The sequence below is a fragment of the Miniopterus schreibersii genome, assembly GCF_964146895.1.
Source record: "Miniopterus schreibersii genome assembly, chromosome: 17".
NCBI lineage: Eukaryota > Metazoa > Chordata > Mammalia > Chiroptera > Miniopteridae > Miniopterus > Miniopterus schreibersii.
This window is the reverse complement of record NC_138117.1, coordinates 18,270,160-18,287,944: the sequence shown is the minus strand read 5'-3', so window position 1 is coordinate 18,287,944 and position 17,785 is coordinate 18,270,160.

Below are 17,785 nucleotides of genomic sequence, written 5' to 3'. Positions count from 1 at the left end.
ACATCCACTTCTGTCTTGGTTTTGTCCACATTGCTCTAGAACTTCATAAAAAACTGCCGACTGGATTCTTATCCATGAATAAAAGCACCTCCGACAGCAAAGAACACTAGCAATTATTTATAGTTCATTTCATGGTCGTTTCGTTAATGTAATTTATTTAAATGATCAACATTCCTTCAAACATTAAGCATAAATGACTAATATTCCTCTAAGTATTCTGCTGAAGATGAAGAAAGTGGTTCTTACGCATTCAGCAAATTAAATTCCCCCGACGCTTAAGCACCGGTCACAAACTTATTTAATCCAACTCTTCTGAATGTTAAATAAAATCACAAATCTCATGCATCTAACGCAGGGGTGGGGAACCCTTTTCCTGCCAAGGGCTATTTGGATATTGATAACCTCATTCGACGGCCATACAAAATTACCAACTTAATAATTAGCCTGCTCCATTTGGCCAGACATCTAAGTAACTCACCCCTAATGTGACGGCGGGAACCGCTTCTCTTCGGCGAGGCCTTGGCAGGGCCAGGCCCGATGATTTCACGGGGGACTGTGGCCCACGTGCGGGACGGTCCCCACCCCTGGTATTAACGCTTCACACACCGTGCAAAGCAGAAGAGCTGCGAGAGGACAGCGACACTCTCAGGACTGACTACAAACGTGCCAGTGCTGCAGGCCGGTTGCTTTCTTAGGGGTTCCTGGGTTGTCCTTCTAGAGGTGCAGAGAGTTTTACAAGACGGGACAGGGAAAGATACCTCCTCAGACCAGTTGGGTTGCAGAACCTGGTTGTCAAGAAGCTGACTCTTGAGCAGGACTCTGCCTCCATTGTGCCATCCAAGGTCTCACATGTGAGCCTCTAGAAAAAGGCTGAGCCTCTTTCCATTGTTCAGTTTTTCTTCTACATCAGCGAGACTTTTAAGTCCATGTCTTTCAGGGAGCTTTTAGCTCTTGACGCTTCATGTAGTTCCAAGAAATAATATATTTTTTACTTTCACATGGTCTGCATTAGCAAGCTTATCTTGCCATTATGACCCGATTTTTTAGTATTACTGGAAATTTTAGGGTCGTATGCATTATACTTGATAAAGTCACTCGGAGTTTTCTAAAGTGAGTGAGGGATAATTCCATCTGAGGGACATTTGGCTCACAGATCATCTCGGGGTCTAGACCATGTTTATATACAGAATTTGGCTCTCTTGTTCTCCTTTTTGAGATGTTTCTCCTCATTTTTCAGCTGCTAGTTCTGCCCCATCTCAGGTCTCTTAGATATTGCAAAATGATCACCCTGGTAAGTCTAGTTAACGTCCATCACCATACGTAGTTACAAATTTTTCTACTTGTGATGAGAGCTTTTAAGATCTACTCTCTTAGCAACTTTGATTTGCAATACAGTGTTATTAACTATATTCCCCATGCTGTCTGTACTTTATATCCTCATGACTGATTTATTTTATAACTAAAAGTTTGAATCTTTTGAGGCAAGACTTCTCAAAATTTTAGTTTTTATTTTTATAAAAAATAGACAGTGATTCACTGTCCTCTCTCCATCCACAAAGATGATATTAAAATCAGATGACATGCTACACTTAAGACTATTTTTAAAAATAAAAGCAATTAAAACAATTTCCTATACTTGGTCTCACCAAATATTCTGAGTTTTACGAAAACATGATGGCTTTACCTCAAACCCTTGACTTTCCACCCTTCATATGTTGCAGGCTGAGGACTGGGATAAGGCAGTGCTCTCAGGGCAGCCTGGTGCCAGCTTTCAGAGGATGGCAGGACCATAGGATTACGTTCCAGAATCTGATCCTCAATTTTACATATATTTAAGTTTAGTTTTACTAGTGTTCCGGAACTGATCACACTGACTGACTTAACCAAACTTACAAGAGTCTAGTAAGTACACCATAAAGCTAATTTACTAGTTTGCTGGACAGGGTGCTCTGTGTCATGGTATCGGTGTTTCTGCAAGCTAACTTAATAATCCACAAACTGTTTCCTAACATGGAAACAGGGCGAAGAGAGATGAATGATAATTACAATAACAGTAAAAAGAACTGCCAGTGCTGACTGCTTTCTATTTTTGTTAATTTTCACAACCTTGCAAAGGAGATACTATCATTTCTGTTTTACAGTTGAAGAAATTGAAACACAGAGAATTTAAATATCTTTTTGAAGATCATAAATCCCGGAAACACTGGAGCCACTTTTCCGGCTGGAGAGAGATCAGATGAAAACATCTTGGCAGGGCTCTCTAATGACAGGGAAACTTCTGTCCACAGATCCAATGTCTGCACATCTGATGGAGAAATACCTGCAAATTCTTTTTCTCAAATGCCTTATTACCTAGGCTCCCTGCTAAGCGCCCCCCTTCTGTGTCCCATTACTTTCATAATTATGTCCAACACACTTAACATGTTAGTTACATATGTACTCTAGTCCAGCCACCTTGATATTATGCCAAACACCTTTCTTGGTTGGACTAGTGTATGTCCCCAAGGTTTTGGGTAAAACAGTCACATGTGTTTGCGGGGGTGAGACTGAGACCCTGCTAAAGGCTAGTAACACTGCTCTCCTCAAGCTGAGAGTCTTTACACATTGTTCAACATTTATTAAATGAATATAAGAGAAACTGATTGTTATTACTTAAAATTGGACCTTTATGTTCAAAATAGGATAATGTATTTCTGATATAAACGGACATTTTGGCTTATTTGAAGTTTTCTTTCATAGTGTTGCTTTTACTCAGCTGCACAGTATAAGTGATCAGCTCATTGAGGGCAAATTCCACTGACATAATAATTCTTACAATAATAATAATAACATTTTCTGAGCTGAACAAGTGCCTGTCACTGCTTTACAAGCTTTTTTTTTTTTTTTAAAGAATTTTTAAATTGAATTTTAGAGAGAGAGGAAGGAAGAGGGAGAGAAATCAATATAACCATGTTCTGCCCGGCCTGCATGGCTCAGCGGGCCATCCACGGGATCAAGGATCAGTCCTGGTCAGGGCACATGCCCAAGTTACAGGCTCGATTCCCAGTGGGGGGCGTGCAGGAGGCAGCTGATCAATTAGTCGGAGGCAGCCGACTCTCTCATCATTGACGTTTCTATCTCTCTCTCCTCCTCTCCCTACCTCTCTCTGAAATCAATAAAGACATATTAAAAAATAATTAAAAAACCATAATCTGATAAATAAACATGCAGACTACAGCACATATAACTGTGTTTCCTTATCTCTCCAGTTCCCTATAATTTCCAGTAACATATTATAAATAAAATTAAATTTTATTGCCCAGCCAGCGTAGCTCAGTGGTTGAGCATCGACCTGTGAGCCAGGAGGTCACAGGGTTTGATTCCCGGTCAGGGCACATGCCCAGGTTGCAGGCTCGATCCCCTGTAGGGAACATGCAGAAGGCAGCTGATCAATGATTTTCTCTCATCATTGATATTTCTATTTCTCTCTCCCTCTCCCTTCCTCTTTCTGAATTTAATTTAAAAAATCCTATATTAAAAAATAATAATAAATTGCTAGAAAAAGAGAGAGATGAGTAACTTGCCCAAGGTCACACAATTAGTTGATCAGGTGGAATTTGAACCCAGCCTGTCTGAGTTCAAAGCTAACAGCTTAGCTGCCATGCAAAGATGTGATGGTTTCCTGGTGTGCAGCTTACCTGGGCTCTGAGGCGGCAAAGAAGTTGACTTAGCAAATAAATGCATTTATACCTTTTTATCTTCTCCAGCCCATCCTTTCCCCATACCATGGGATACATTTCAATATATTTTGCAATTTGAAGCATCCTGCTCCCAATTTGGCTTTATGGATTTGGGGTAGCAGAGAGGGAAGGGAAGGAAATCTTATGAGGACTGTCCAGTGATGAGCACCCCTCTCCCCAGATCCCTAGGTTTATGAGTTTAGAAAGAAAAAAATAAACACTGGCAGCAAATTACTGGGAGCCTCGATACCAACAAAATTTTAGGTGTAAGGTGAGAGAGTCAGAAAGGGAAACACCAACAAGGCTGCCCCAGGAGCGGTATTGTGCCAACTGTGGTGCCATCCAACCCTGCTGCCTCTCGGACAGCGGCCAGTAAGTAAATCAAGGGGTGGGTCTAAATAAAGTGAGCTGCAGGAGGGGGGATCATGGTGCTTATTCTGGCTATTGTTTTCTGTTTTCCCGGATTTTAGGGGATTTACTCAGACAATTGGAGCTTCATTCTTTATTGCCAGTGGCTGTGTTTTTGCAGAGATGTCCACACAGCTGGAAGGGTCAGTGAGAAGAGAAACCGGCATCTCAGCAGGGGTCCCAAGAACGTCTGGTCCTCTCAGGCTCCGTCAGGCTCATGCTCATGACAAAATGATTCGATTGTTACCCTGTGTCACCGCTCCGCTGCTCCTAGAGCACAGATGAATATTCAGAGTGTTCACGCTTCTCTTTGTTCACAGGCCTGCCTGGAAATCTGGAAAGCTTTTCCCAGTGCTATGGCTGGAAAGCACGATATTCTAGCTTGTCAGGAAAGATTTTACCCAGAAGTCAGGCAACTGAAAGTCAAATTCTTTTCCCTGGGGAACTAGCAAATCGGCTCCAGGGAAGAGGCTCCCTGCAGGGCTGTCCCTGCTGCCGGGGCTCCCACAGGGCCTGCACCCCCCCACCCCCCGGCTGTTCTCCAGGCCACGGTCCTGCACGAGGCTGGTTCGCACTCCCTCCCCCTCAGTTCCCTCCTCACTGCCTGTAGGTTCTTAGCCTCAGAAGGTATAGAGTGTGTCTTAGAAATCGGCTTGTTAACAAGAGGAGAAAACTCAGGTGGATGGCTAAGCAAATGCCACAGGCCTGGAGTCCTTAGGTCAGAGCAGGGTGCTGTCATTACAGACACATTGGGGACACTGTCTTAATTATTATCTTATTTTCTGTATTCTTGGTGCTCCGGCATCTGGGTCCCACTGACCATTAGCTGCTCTCAAGACTAGCTAATTCCTAGAAGAGCAAACAGCTTGCCTGCAGGTTGATCTTTGATGTGCGAACCAACCACTCCCAAATCCACATTGCCACCCACCCCCTGCCCTAAATTACCACAAGGCCGGGTATCAGGCACCTGGGGGCCACCCTTACAGCACAGAGCCTGCCGAAGTTATTCCAGCTCTGCAATCCTAACCCTGTTTAGCGGTTTACCCAGCCTTGCCCATTCCTTCCAGGAACAGCCACCACAGAGGCTCTTGTCCACACTTTCCCGTTACTCCTCTGCCTCCTGACTGACCCCGAGGCGTCCCCATGTGGCCCTGCATGGCATGGTGTGCCCTTCCTTTGGGAACCCTGAATAATAAACTAATTCTTCAGTAGTGTTGTCTCCTGACCTGTTGGCTTCACCATACCTGCGTTTTATCAACTGCTTTTTCTGCGTCTATTGATATGATCACGTGATTTTTCTCTATCATTTTGTTTATGTGATGTATCACATTCATTGATTAGTGAATATTTGTACCAACTTTGCATCCTCAGAATAAATCCCACTTGATCACGGTGTATGATTTTTTTTTTTTTTTTAAGGTAGTTCTAGATCCAATTTTCTAATATTTTGTTGAGGATTTTAGCATCTATGTTCATCAGGGATACTGGCCTATAATTTTCTTTCTTTCTCGTGTCTTTATCTGGTTTTGGTATTAGAACAAGGCTGGCGTCATAAAAAGAGCTTGAAAGTCTCCTCTTGAATTATTTTTGGAATAGTTTGAGGAGGATGGGTGTTAGTTGTTCTTTGACTGTTTGCTAAAACTCACCTGTGCATCTGGTCCAGAACTTTTGTTTACTGGGAGTTTTTTTGTTTTTGTTTTTTACTTTTTTTTTCTACTGGGAGTTTTTGATTACTCCTCTGATTTCATTTGTTGTTATTTGTCTAGTGAGTTGGTTTACTTCTTCCTGATTCAGTTTTGGAAGATTGCATGTTTCCAGGAGTTTGTCCATTTCGCCCAGGTTGTCCAATTTGTTGACATATAGTTGTTCATAGTATTTTCTTATAATCCTTTTTATTTCTGAAGCACAGAACTTTTTGTGAACACTTTGGAGTCTTCCCTGTCCTAGTTTTATAACCCAGGGAACAAAGTACCCTGAACTTGGCACACACCTCCTTTATTTGGTCTGATAATGCTTCCTCATTAATATGTTTAGACACTATGGTTAATTAGAACACCCGACGAATACTTCTAGCCACCCAAATTTCTTGATGGTTAATTTGTTTATTCATTGTAACTCTGCTGGAGTGTCCTCTCTGTTTGTATTCAGGATAATTTTTTTAGGTTATAGTTAAACTTTATAAAAGAAAACATTTTTCCTAGATGGAATCTCACCTGAAAGGATAGCCAAAGAAAACAGATAAAACATGAGCTACTGTGACTGGAGCAACTGGGGAGTCCTGGACCCTTCTTTTCTTTCATATGATTCTACTTATGAACACACGGTCTGTCCCATATTTAAACAGGAAAATTCTTTCCTTCCCTAAATTACTGGTCCATGTGAGGCATTCCATCTAAATGTAGCAGCTGTTCATAGACAAATTGCTAGTTTTGTTTCTCAGGCTGGTAAGTGCACTTTGAGAACCTATTCCACTGTTGACCGTTATGGAGAAATAGGTGAGGGACTAGACTGTTCAGTGCTTGTTGCCTTTGATTTTGGCTAGGAACTAGTTAGAATTAAGCCACACGAACTGAGTATATATCCCAGTTACTCGTGTGTACACAACTTGTAAATTGATACTATTGTGAGATTCAAAATCAGCAGGAAAGAGAGTCTGCAGACAGGTTAGATAAGTATTTTCAAAGAGGCATATATCTTGCTTTCCTTTCACACCTGTTATAAGAAATGTGCATTCATGATTTAAACTTTCAGATGAATTAGGAGCACACTCCTATGGTTCTGTTTGCTAAAGATGTGGGTTTATAGTCACAAGCAGGAGCAGTCTCCAGAGTGCTCCTGCTTTGCAAATATTATCAGAAACAATGGTTTAAAGCCAACTACTCTAAAATCTTTTAGAGCAACATTTACAGAAAATGCCCTTCAAAATTAAATTGGCTGATAGCCAACAGTTATGTACAGTTAAATTAACTCATTTATATACCCAGGGGTACGTTTTCCTACTAATTGTGACCTGGGAATTTTACCAGAATACTGTTTAAATTTAATTGTTTCATGGGTGCATCATGGAGATTTTTATTTTCTAAGGCAAAGGTAAGGCATTTATAAGTGCCTTCTATTTTTTTTCCAGGTCAAAATGATATCAGTGATGTCTTCCAGTGTGGACTTCTGGGGCCCAGTCCGGAAGCACTCACAGAACTCTGTTTTGAAGGACTGTGGACCCTAATTTAGGAATATTCTTCCTTACCCATCTCCTAGTCTGACATAAGTCTGATTATGTTCTTGACTTTCATAAGATGTTTTGAATCTATTAAAAATATATAACCTGCCGCAAGAATATGTACTCAGGCTCTTGTTAGCAAATATAACCTTGACCATACCCTACTTTGTTTTTGTCTATAGAGCTCCATCTCCCTGAAGGATGTATGTATAGTTCATCCATCCTTTCGAGATTTGTGTTTCACAAAGTATGGTCCTTGGGCCATCAGCGTGGAATCCTGAGGAGTTCCCTAAAAACGCTAAGGCTCTGGCCCTGCTGTGCAACTCTGAAATCTGAACCTCTGGAATGGGGCAAAAAGTCTGCGATTGAATGAGCAGTGTTATCCTCCAAATGGAGATCCTGTGCTATGTTCAGAATCTACCTGGGACGAAGCCAGATCACAGAGTCATTTTTACTAAATTGCGCTCTGGGGCTAAGCCTTCAGGGACCTTGGAAGAAACAGATGTGTAGAGAAAGCATCCAGTTTTCTGAGGAGCCCCACCTGCTCTGCATGGCCACCTAGAATGCTGGTGGGTGGCTCAGTGCGGCTACTCTCACTCTCACTCTCACCGTGGCTGCTCCCTGCCCTCAGAGGGAGCAACAGGAATTTTTAACTCCCCTCTTTGGCCAGGACTGACACCCCTTTTATTCCTCATTGGGTCTCAGAAGAAGTTTCCAGTTCCTTTTTCACTTTAACATCTTATTTTAATCTTTAAAGAGAAACGCTGTATTGTTGTAACTATTGTAGAAATATTCTTTGGGATATCATCATTCACTATGTCACCCAATTCATAGGACAGCATTCAGTGTCACCTGGGATAATTTTCCTTAGGTCTGCTTGCTGCTATTGATAACTGTAGCCTCTCAAGTGACAGTTGTCCCATATGGGCAACGTGAATGTTGTAACTGATCATTTTGGCTTTGCTTTGGTTATTTGGCAATTCAGCATTAAATGCATGGCCCATTTTTATTTTTTATTTTTTAAAGATTTTCAAATTGGGTTTGAGAGAGAGAGGAAGGAAGAGGGAGAGAGAAACATCCGTGAGAGAGCAAGACATCAATCGGCTGCCTCCAGCATGCCTCCTACTGGGGACTGAGCCCATAACTCCAGGCAGTAACCCCGTCGGTCATGTGCCCTGACCAGGGATCGAACCCGCAAATCCTCAGGGCACAGGATGAAGCCCAACCAACCAAGCCACACTGGCCAGGGCAGGCGGCCCAATTTTAATAAGTAACTGTGCGTGTCATTATGGCATGTATTTCTATATGTTATCTTTCCTAGTTTTAATCTCCCTTATGTGACACCAGTTCTCCCTTTGCCATGATTTTTTAACCTTGGGGTAAAAAATTTTAAATTATCCAATATATACTTCTGGTTCTTTAAATTCTCTAGGAATGAATTTGTAAACTTAATGATGAATACATAAAACAATCATACATACAATTAATTTTTTTCATTGTGCTCTGCGTGTAAAAGGCATGTAATAAATAGTTGCTGAACGAATAAGTGGCGAATTCTAAAAGGTGCATAAGAAAATCCGGACATACATTCATCAAGCAGAGAATATAAGAACAGAACCAATCGTTAGTAATAATAGCTGACGGCGGTCGTGAGCGATGTGCTACAGATGCGATCTTCTCTCCCCCAGGAGTGAGTGCGCTCGCTGTACCAACACAGACAGGGACACTGAGCCCCAGGACGGCAATGACCTCACCAGGTCCTCAGAGGGCAGGGGGCAGGGACAAGTCTGGTAAGCAAAGCCTTGGCTCAGGAAGGGGTAAGATCCCAGGGGCTCTGGGATTTGGGCGGGCTTCTACACCCTCTGTTCCAGGCGTTAATTTACCCTGACTCAGCTTTGAGCCGAAGTTGCCCTGTTCTCTGTGGTAAAGACAAGAGTCATTCAAACTCTTGTTTCACATCCTGGACAAAATCCATTCTCTTCCCCAAGGTCTCTGCAGGTTCTTGGAGGCTTTTTCTCCCACGGTCAATTCTGTCTCAAAGTTTCTCCTTCACGGGGACCTTGAACTTCTTGCCTCTCTCCTTCAGCTGTTTTTTCCCTCTGCTCTTTGCTGACCCGAGCGGAGCTTGGTGTCTTTGGCTGATTCCCACAAGTTCTCTCTTGTGATGCACTGTGAGTGGCAGGTTTAGGGAGGGCTGGGAAGACAGAGACTATTACAGGCAGAATCCCAAACCACTTAACAGTGATCGCTGGACACCCCTGTCCTTAAATCTCCTTTGGCTACCTTGCCGTAGGAGATTGTTCATTGGCCACTTTCTCCAGCACTTGCCAGGTTGTGTCTCAGCACCTCTCCCTTCTCCCCAGCCGGTGGCTCCATAACCGAGAGGTGGGGGGGCGGGAGGCATTCCATGTATGCGAGGATGGAGGGCTTAAGTTTTAAGATAATCCTCAACTTGCAGACCAGTTGACCTGCCTGTGGCCTAGGTGATTTTCTGCTGCTTCTTTCCCACCTTCCTGGAAAAATGGCATATCTCTCCCTCATCCCAAATTTTACTATAGTATATTGCTCATGTGTGTTAAAACCTTCATACAAATGGATCATTTGAAATACTTGATGCGAGTCTAAGAAAGGGATAGGCTCTAGTGATTGCGTAGTTATCTCTATTTAAGTCGAGCGGTTTCTAATTCTTGGCTTACAACAAAATTGAAGGAAGATATGATTGAGTTGTTATTTAAAATAAATTTTGGGAATACATAACTATGCTCTAGTTTGGTAAATATAGTGCGGAGAGAATCCAGCGGTTGAGTGACGATGCTGTACTAAAATACCTTTATTCTCATCTACTTATTTAGGTGAGTAAGGGTTTCAGCATTTTCATCTATTGAAAAGAAAAGTCAGGATAGAATGAACATTGTGCTCTGTGTCCTCTTATCAATAAATTATAGTCATCTGAGGATATAGGAACTCCTGTGAAAAAGAACTGTGTAAAATCTTTTAAGATGAACATGTCCAACTTTTCTTTTAATTTTTATGTAATATATTTGACCATTTTTCTCAGTGGTGTGCTACTAACAATTGTAATAACAATTCAATCTACAGAATTTTTTAAAAATTTTAGGTTCTTTGACTCATAAGAGATAAACAACCAACTTGAACTTTTAATTTTCATTCATTTAGGGCAATCGATAAAAAGGTTTTCAAACATAAAAATATGTTAAATTTGAATAAAATTTGAAGGCAGAAGTGAAATGGAAATCCAAGTTTAAGGATAAGAGATACCCACTAACAAAGGATAAGAGAAAGATAAGTATCGAAAGAAATAAATGATGTTCTAGTATTTTCCTGATGCACCTCAAGAGATCCCCTTGCTCCCTAGTGCAAATATACCCGAACCACTTTGGAGGGTCCTCACATAATTCAGTGGGCGCGCGCGTCTCCCCGTGGGCTAGAGGAAGGGAGGAAGGGGGGTGATAGTCAGACTCTTGCACAAGCCAGGCCGAGGGTTGGGTGTCTCATGTACGTTGACCTCGTAGTTATTACTTAATTTTCCTTTTTTCAATATAGTTATTCTTCACTGAAAAATGAAAATGCTTTATGAAAACTAACCAATAAAAACAATGTTCTCTTTTCTTCCCAGATGGTGCAATAACGGCCTGAAAATATCAAGGAACTTTTCTGAAATGTTACAAGTAATTGGAAGAAAGACGATTAGGGTCCTGGAGTCCTCATTATGGGTTATGACTGTAATTTGTGACAATAGGGGTGAGGTGAGGTATCTAACTTGAAGATGTTAGCATTATGGTTTAGTGTGACTTATTAAAGCAGTCCTGGTGAATAACAAGCTTTTCTTTTGACATTTCCTAGAATTGTTTTTGAAACAGGCCTGGTCAAGTTCGCCCTTGTGAGGTCTCACAGTTCCCTCAATGGTAACGGTACGAAACTATAGAACAATATTGAAGTCAGGGTTCTGACGGGTACATGCGTAAAAAATAGAGATTTTCATCAATTGTGTTGGCTACTCCGTACTGCATGGAGCTCAAGTGAGGTGAGCATGTCCACACTACAGAGAAAGTCAGGGAGACTGCAGGCGGTGTGGGAGAAGGCGGAGCAGTGTGACCGTGGGCACATTTACTGATTCATATAAGGCCTCAATCTTGTCTAAGCCCCTTATGATGTCCCAGGATATAATCACCTGTAAATTTAAGGATCAGTAGCTGTCCTGTCCAAGAGGAATACTTAACATCACCTCCACAGTGGTCTGATCGAGACAGGAGTGAATCCTTGACTTTGAGAAGGTTGGAGTGGAGAATGGGGGACTGGGAAACTGATACCACTCTGTTTTTCCCCCTTGAGATATAATTCACATACCATAAAGTTGACTCTTTTGAAGTAGACAATTCAGAGGTTTTCAGTATATCCCCAGTACAGAGCCCAGCACATTGTGAGTGACTGGTTAGCTGTGTAAATGGGCCGAATGATAATAAAAGTGTTTATCAATCTACCTACCACCTCTTCTTTAGGACTCATATTTTTCATTGGAAAACTCACAGAGAAGCCATCTGAATACAAACCATGGCCATTTCAATTTCCTGACTACAACCTCGAAGCACGTGTGAAACACAAAAGTTGTGCCAATTTAAGAACTCCATTTAAATGATGGAGTTCACTTCAGGTTCAGCCTGAATTGGGTTTAAATGAAATAAAATTGATAGCAGATGAAAGCTCAACAGGTTTCAGAATAATTATATACTTGTTATGATGTTCTCACTAATTGGAGCACCAGCTCAATGAACCTCAGGTTCTGGAATTTCTACTGGGATAACTGGCAGACACATCTGTTTGGGACGAATCTGCATATTTGCTCGTTTGCCAAAAATGTAAAGTAGAGCCCTGAATTAGTTTCAGTTCACTTAATCACTTCCAAGCTGAGGAATCAGCTGAATACATTCCCCTCCCTTAAACATGCCAAATTTCATCCATAGGCGAACCTTCAAAAAGGGCAACTTCAAAGCAGGCTGTCTGGAATGGTGACGCCCAGAGACGCGTGCAACCTTCCAGGAATGCATATTACTCTCATTTATCTGAAAAGGAGCTGAGTGCTCACAGCAGAGGGGAGGCTGATAAAAGGAAACTCTTTAGAAGCTCTTATTTTCAAGAGTAGGGTGAAACTTGTGTTTTCCTAAAGGAAGGCCCCTTTAACTCACATTTCATTCCCTGCGGCAATGTGTGCGTTCAAGGATAAGTATTTGCTTCAGGGTTTCCGAAGCTGTGCTCCTAACAGAATTAAAGTTTAACCTTCATTAGTCCCAGTGGTGTTCTCTCCCCAATAACTTCTGTCACGGTACTTGAATGCCATGTTCATGTTACATTATCATGGTTCTTAAGTTATAGTAATCCTCCCATCCCTCAGATTCAGGATAAAGCAGCTTCATATTATATTGTGCTTGGCTGACTCAGGTTATCTTCAAATGTTCTATGAAAATAAAACTATCAGTCCTCAGAGCGGTAACCATCCTGCTGCGATGAAATGTGTTATAAAGATACGGCTTCTCTTCCTCTTCAAAACACCCATTGGAACACTGTCCTCAATTCCTTCTCTTGGTTAACATTTATGTAACTTTTATATTAGAGCACAAGGAGCACTGAGTTACTTTGGGGATAAAAATTCATTTATAGGACCTGTCCTCACCTGCAAGGCCAGCCCCACCATGCTTGGCGGGAGACCTGAAGTTCCTCCTCCCCAGGCTCCCGCCTGTTTCATTGAACTGTGTCATATATCAAGGATCCACTGTACCCCTACTATGTGCCACACACTTTCCTAGAAACAGCAGGTTTAGCACTGAGGAAGAGAGACACTATTTCTGCCCGTAGGTGTTTATAATCTAGTGGGAAACACAGACTGAGAGTAACTTACCCTGTATAAACCAAATCATTATAAAATGCTGATATGGTTGAAACAGAGTTATGGAAAAAGACTAATTTCTGGACATGGCGGGAGTGCTGGTCGTCAAGGAGGACTTTCCTGAAGGTGAAGCCAAGGGTCAGAAGGAAGCAGCCTTGAAGAGACCCGGGGGAAGAGCAGCACAGAGGGAACAGCAAGTGCAAAAGCCCGGAGCACTGATTGATGCTAGCTTCTGTCCCTTCACCCTTTACCTCTACCCTGTCTCCCACCACTGGTCCCAGGGCTTTGTTTTCCATTCATTTTTCTTATATGTAAATTGATCAAAGACCCATCTGGTAGACATTCTCAGTGAGCCAAAAGGGTCTGCGTGATCCAAGGAGTCAACTATACTGAATGCCCAGAAGACAGGGGTCTTAACTGGTTATGCGAACTAACATTTGGATACATGAAAAATAAATCTATACAGTTTTTCTAGAAGATACCATCCCAGTGACCTGAAGTGTATCTGACTGTACACCTAGATCCTCATTTGGACTGTGCCCATCTGTGTTTTGCTCATTTAGCTATGCCCAGAGCGCCTGCTCAGAAGATGCTTGTTGTGAGTGAATGAACATCTGCATGGCATGGAAAGAATACAGCTCTACCAAAGCGATGTGGGAATGCTGGCTACGAATCAGTGCTAGCAGCAGAGCCCGATGCACTGGGAGCCACTGGCCCACCATGTTTGCAGTTGCAGCTACAAGGTTTGGACCTCACTACCTGTTTATTTCAAGAAAGACCTCGAGGACTTAAAATGAAATAATTAATTTAAAAAGAATCTGTTATAATCAGGAAAATAATTTAGTTTCAGGAACAGGTAAACACCTCATTTTTTCCTTTTTGAAGATGAGAATAAATGTGAAGAAGGGAAATAATTGCCAAAACCGTGGAACTGCTTAATTCAATTTCCCTCTTATTATTTCATGGATATGGTTCATGGATTTCCAAATGAATCCCACAAAAAGAGTAAGTTGTCTTGTTAGGAAAATACCATCTCATCCTGGTCCATTCATCATTTCAGGGCGACAGAGCGAAACCACATCTGTCTAAACATAAAAGGAGTTGGGAAGACTGACTATAGAAATAAAACTAGCATTTATAACAACGGTATAAAGGAACTGTAGAAACCCATCTGGCTGTGAGGGGAAATAAAGAACAACTTAGGACACACACGGGATGCTTACAAAATACAAAAGAGCCGTGAAGGAGGAGCCCGAGGCAGTTATCAGGAGCAGAGGAGGCAGTAAGCTAGAGCTCAAAGAAACAAAAAGAAATGAATATTGCCAAGACTGTCTTCATCAGGAGTTTTCAAACCACTGAACAAAATACAGATAAAAGGTAGCATGCGCTCACCAAAGTGGCTTTCAAGGGCTTATTTCAGATTGTAAAAGAAACACGAGAGCGAGAAAATGGTTACTCACATTTGTTTTAGAAGGACAGAGAGAGTTAAGATCCACTTTAGGTCAAAAAGCCATCCAGGAGCGATGGAAACAACTAAATGGTGCTTGGAGATAGCAAAGCAGTTGATGCCAACAGAAATGCACTGTCCCGTTTCCATCCTCTTCTAGCTGTGGGCCTCAGAGCCAAGAATTGATGAGCTAGTTACAGGCAGGGCTGACTATCAAACTAAATATTAGATCATGAATTTTAGTCCTGGCCTTGTTACTGAAGAGGTCCTTGATCTTGGCTGAATCGTTTCGTTTCTCTGTGTCACACAGTTTTAAATCTGTGCACTGATTTGCTTACTCGGTCAGCATCTCTGAAGGCCACTTTATGTGCTAGGGCTGTATGACCTGGCACATCTCTTGCTGGGCACCCTGCACTGCTGCAGGCGACAAAGGGGAGGCTAAGTTGGTGAGGCTCCGCAAGACGTGGAAAGTTCCAGTAATGCAGCGCGGAAGTTCCTTTGCTTCAGTTAGTAGAAAAAGAATATCAGCATTAAGAAGTTATTTCCACTTTTAAAATGAGTAGTAAATCCTCACCGCCTTCTGTTCTGAAATACACACCTGTTAAAGGGGATCGGGCAGGCTAATAAGACCACATAGTTAACGTGCGCAGAATACATATTTGGTGTGAAGAACAGCCTTAGGAGTTTTGTGTTCAGTACTCAGCATCATCTTGCGGGGTCATTACGAGCCCCTTTTACAGATGGGTAAACAGAGGCCTAAAGAATGTAGAAACTTGATGAGGTCACAGGACTGCCCACTGAGCTCGCCTGTGTAACCCTCTGCTTAACCTCTCTTGCAGGGAGAGATCTGAAGGACCAGGCCGAGTTTCTATAGTCCCAGAACTCTGTCCTGCAAGGGAGAGGAAGAGTTGGTAAGCATCCACCCAGAGAGTGACTGGCTGAGGGGTGGAACTGGGAAGAACACTGAGTGGTGAGGCCTGGGAGGTGGGAACAGATGCCCAAGAGGTCCTGGAAGGTCCTAGGCTGGAGAGCAACTAGGCCTCCCCCACACCAAACCTCAGCCTCTGCATCCGCGACAGCAAGGCCAGGGAAAAGGCAGGGCACACCTCTGCCCTTCAGGCCCTTTGTGACTGCTTTTTTCCTTTCAAAGCTGCCAATTCTATCATAATTAATATTAGTCTTAATGCATGTAATAATATAAAAATGATGGATGTAAATATTTGGAGTATTTAAATGTGTTTAGTATGGATTAATAACTCTAATAACCACCATTTATTAATGCTTGCTATATGAAAAGCACTATGAGACATTTAAAAAATTATATAAAATGTGACTCCATTTTAGGAACTTGCCTAATTTTAAGAACTTGCCTAAACTGGGTCACTGGGTTAGGGGTGGCAAAGCCAGGGATTGAGCATAGTCTGTCCAATTCCAAAGCTTCTAGTTCTTAAATTGCGTCCGTCCTCAAGGTCAAGAGTAACTGGAAGGGTGCCTGTCATTTGCCTCGCAGCCCAGGAGAGACTGTTACCCCAACAATCACCTCTGAAGGAGGCCCATTCTCATTTCCATTTTACAGATGGGGAGACTGATGTTCAGAGGCTTGCTCAGGAGTCACAGACTCCTAGGTCTATCTTGAGCTAAATTCCATGAGCCTCAGTTCTACCAAAAGACAGGATGTTTTTGTCTTACTCAAGAAATACATATTTTTAACTTTAGGTGTTTTTTTCAGTATAGACATTTGAAAAAAATTTAATGTTGTCGAATCCCTTTTCCCTTTTTTAAATAGCTTCTGGATTTTGAGGCTTTTTTCCCAAGGCCTTTCCTACTTTTGGATAATAAAACGGTCTCCCAAGATTCACTCTAATCCTTTTACAAAGGTTTCATTTTTTTTTTTTTAATGTTGAAATCTGTTGAACATCTGGAGTTTATTTTGGCATAAAGGGAGAGTTAGAGATCTGAATTGTTTTCCCCCCAATAACTACTTGTGGATGGAGACTTCCATGCCCCCTCTCCCCCATCCCCACTGATATGCAGAGCCACCTTTGTGCATCTCTACAGGGATTTATTCCTGGACTCTCTCTGCTGTGTCAATCCCCCTATCCATCTGTATGCCAGTACTGTTCTGTTAATTATTGTAACTGTAACACAAATAACTTTCTGGAGGGCTAGATTGCCCTATTCTTGTTTTCAGAGATTTTCTTGTTATTTTGCATATTTATTCTGCAATTCTTTCTCAAAACTTAACTTTACACAGATGACATACACGTGTACACATTAAACGCATTGATAACTCCACCGAGGTTTCTGGACATAAGGACTCATGAACTGCCTTTAGGCTCCAATCTGCTTGTAGGTAGAGAAGATTCTGTGCTTTGCACTGTCTGGTGCAAAACTCAGGGCACCTGGTTAACTGAGCACCTGATCTAGTTTTGAAGGGGAAACTTGGAGGGAGGTAAATATAGTTAGAGAACAATATGCAGTTGCTCGAGAATCAAGAATGTTAGAGTCAGAAGGGCCCTTAAAGACTAACTTGTCGCTTGGTAGTTGAGGAAACCGAATTTTTTTGGAATTTAAGTGACTTGGCTAAGATCATACAGTTGGTGGCAAATTAGGGTGGAAGTCCCAGTCTTCTGTTTCGCAGCTGAATCTTATTTCTACTACATGTGTCACCCACTCTAGAATCATTAGAATGGGTTTTTGTTTTGGAAATAAGAGCGGGGAGACTTCAGTTCCTTCTAGTCCCTCCCGTTTAAGCTTTCCACAAAAGGTCCATATTAAAAGAAAATGTAACAGGCCTGAAATTCTGTTAGATTTCTTCTTCATTTAAAGCATACTTAGTAAGTTAGCAAGAGTTGAAGCAGAAACATGGGACTAGAATGTTTTTCCATTACCCAAATTAATAAGGGGAACTCATACGTTTTATATGAGTTACACACATTCTTATCTCTGCTTTTCATTTTTTCCATTGATAAAATACCCTAAACCATCTGGAGAGAACTGGAGCGAGGCTTCATTTCCGTTTAGCAGCAATTATGCTTTGGGCAGCGAGGGAAGGAGAGCGAAATGTCTCTGGAGTCATCGATTCCCCAGCT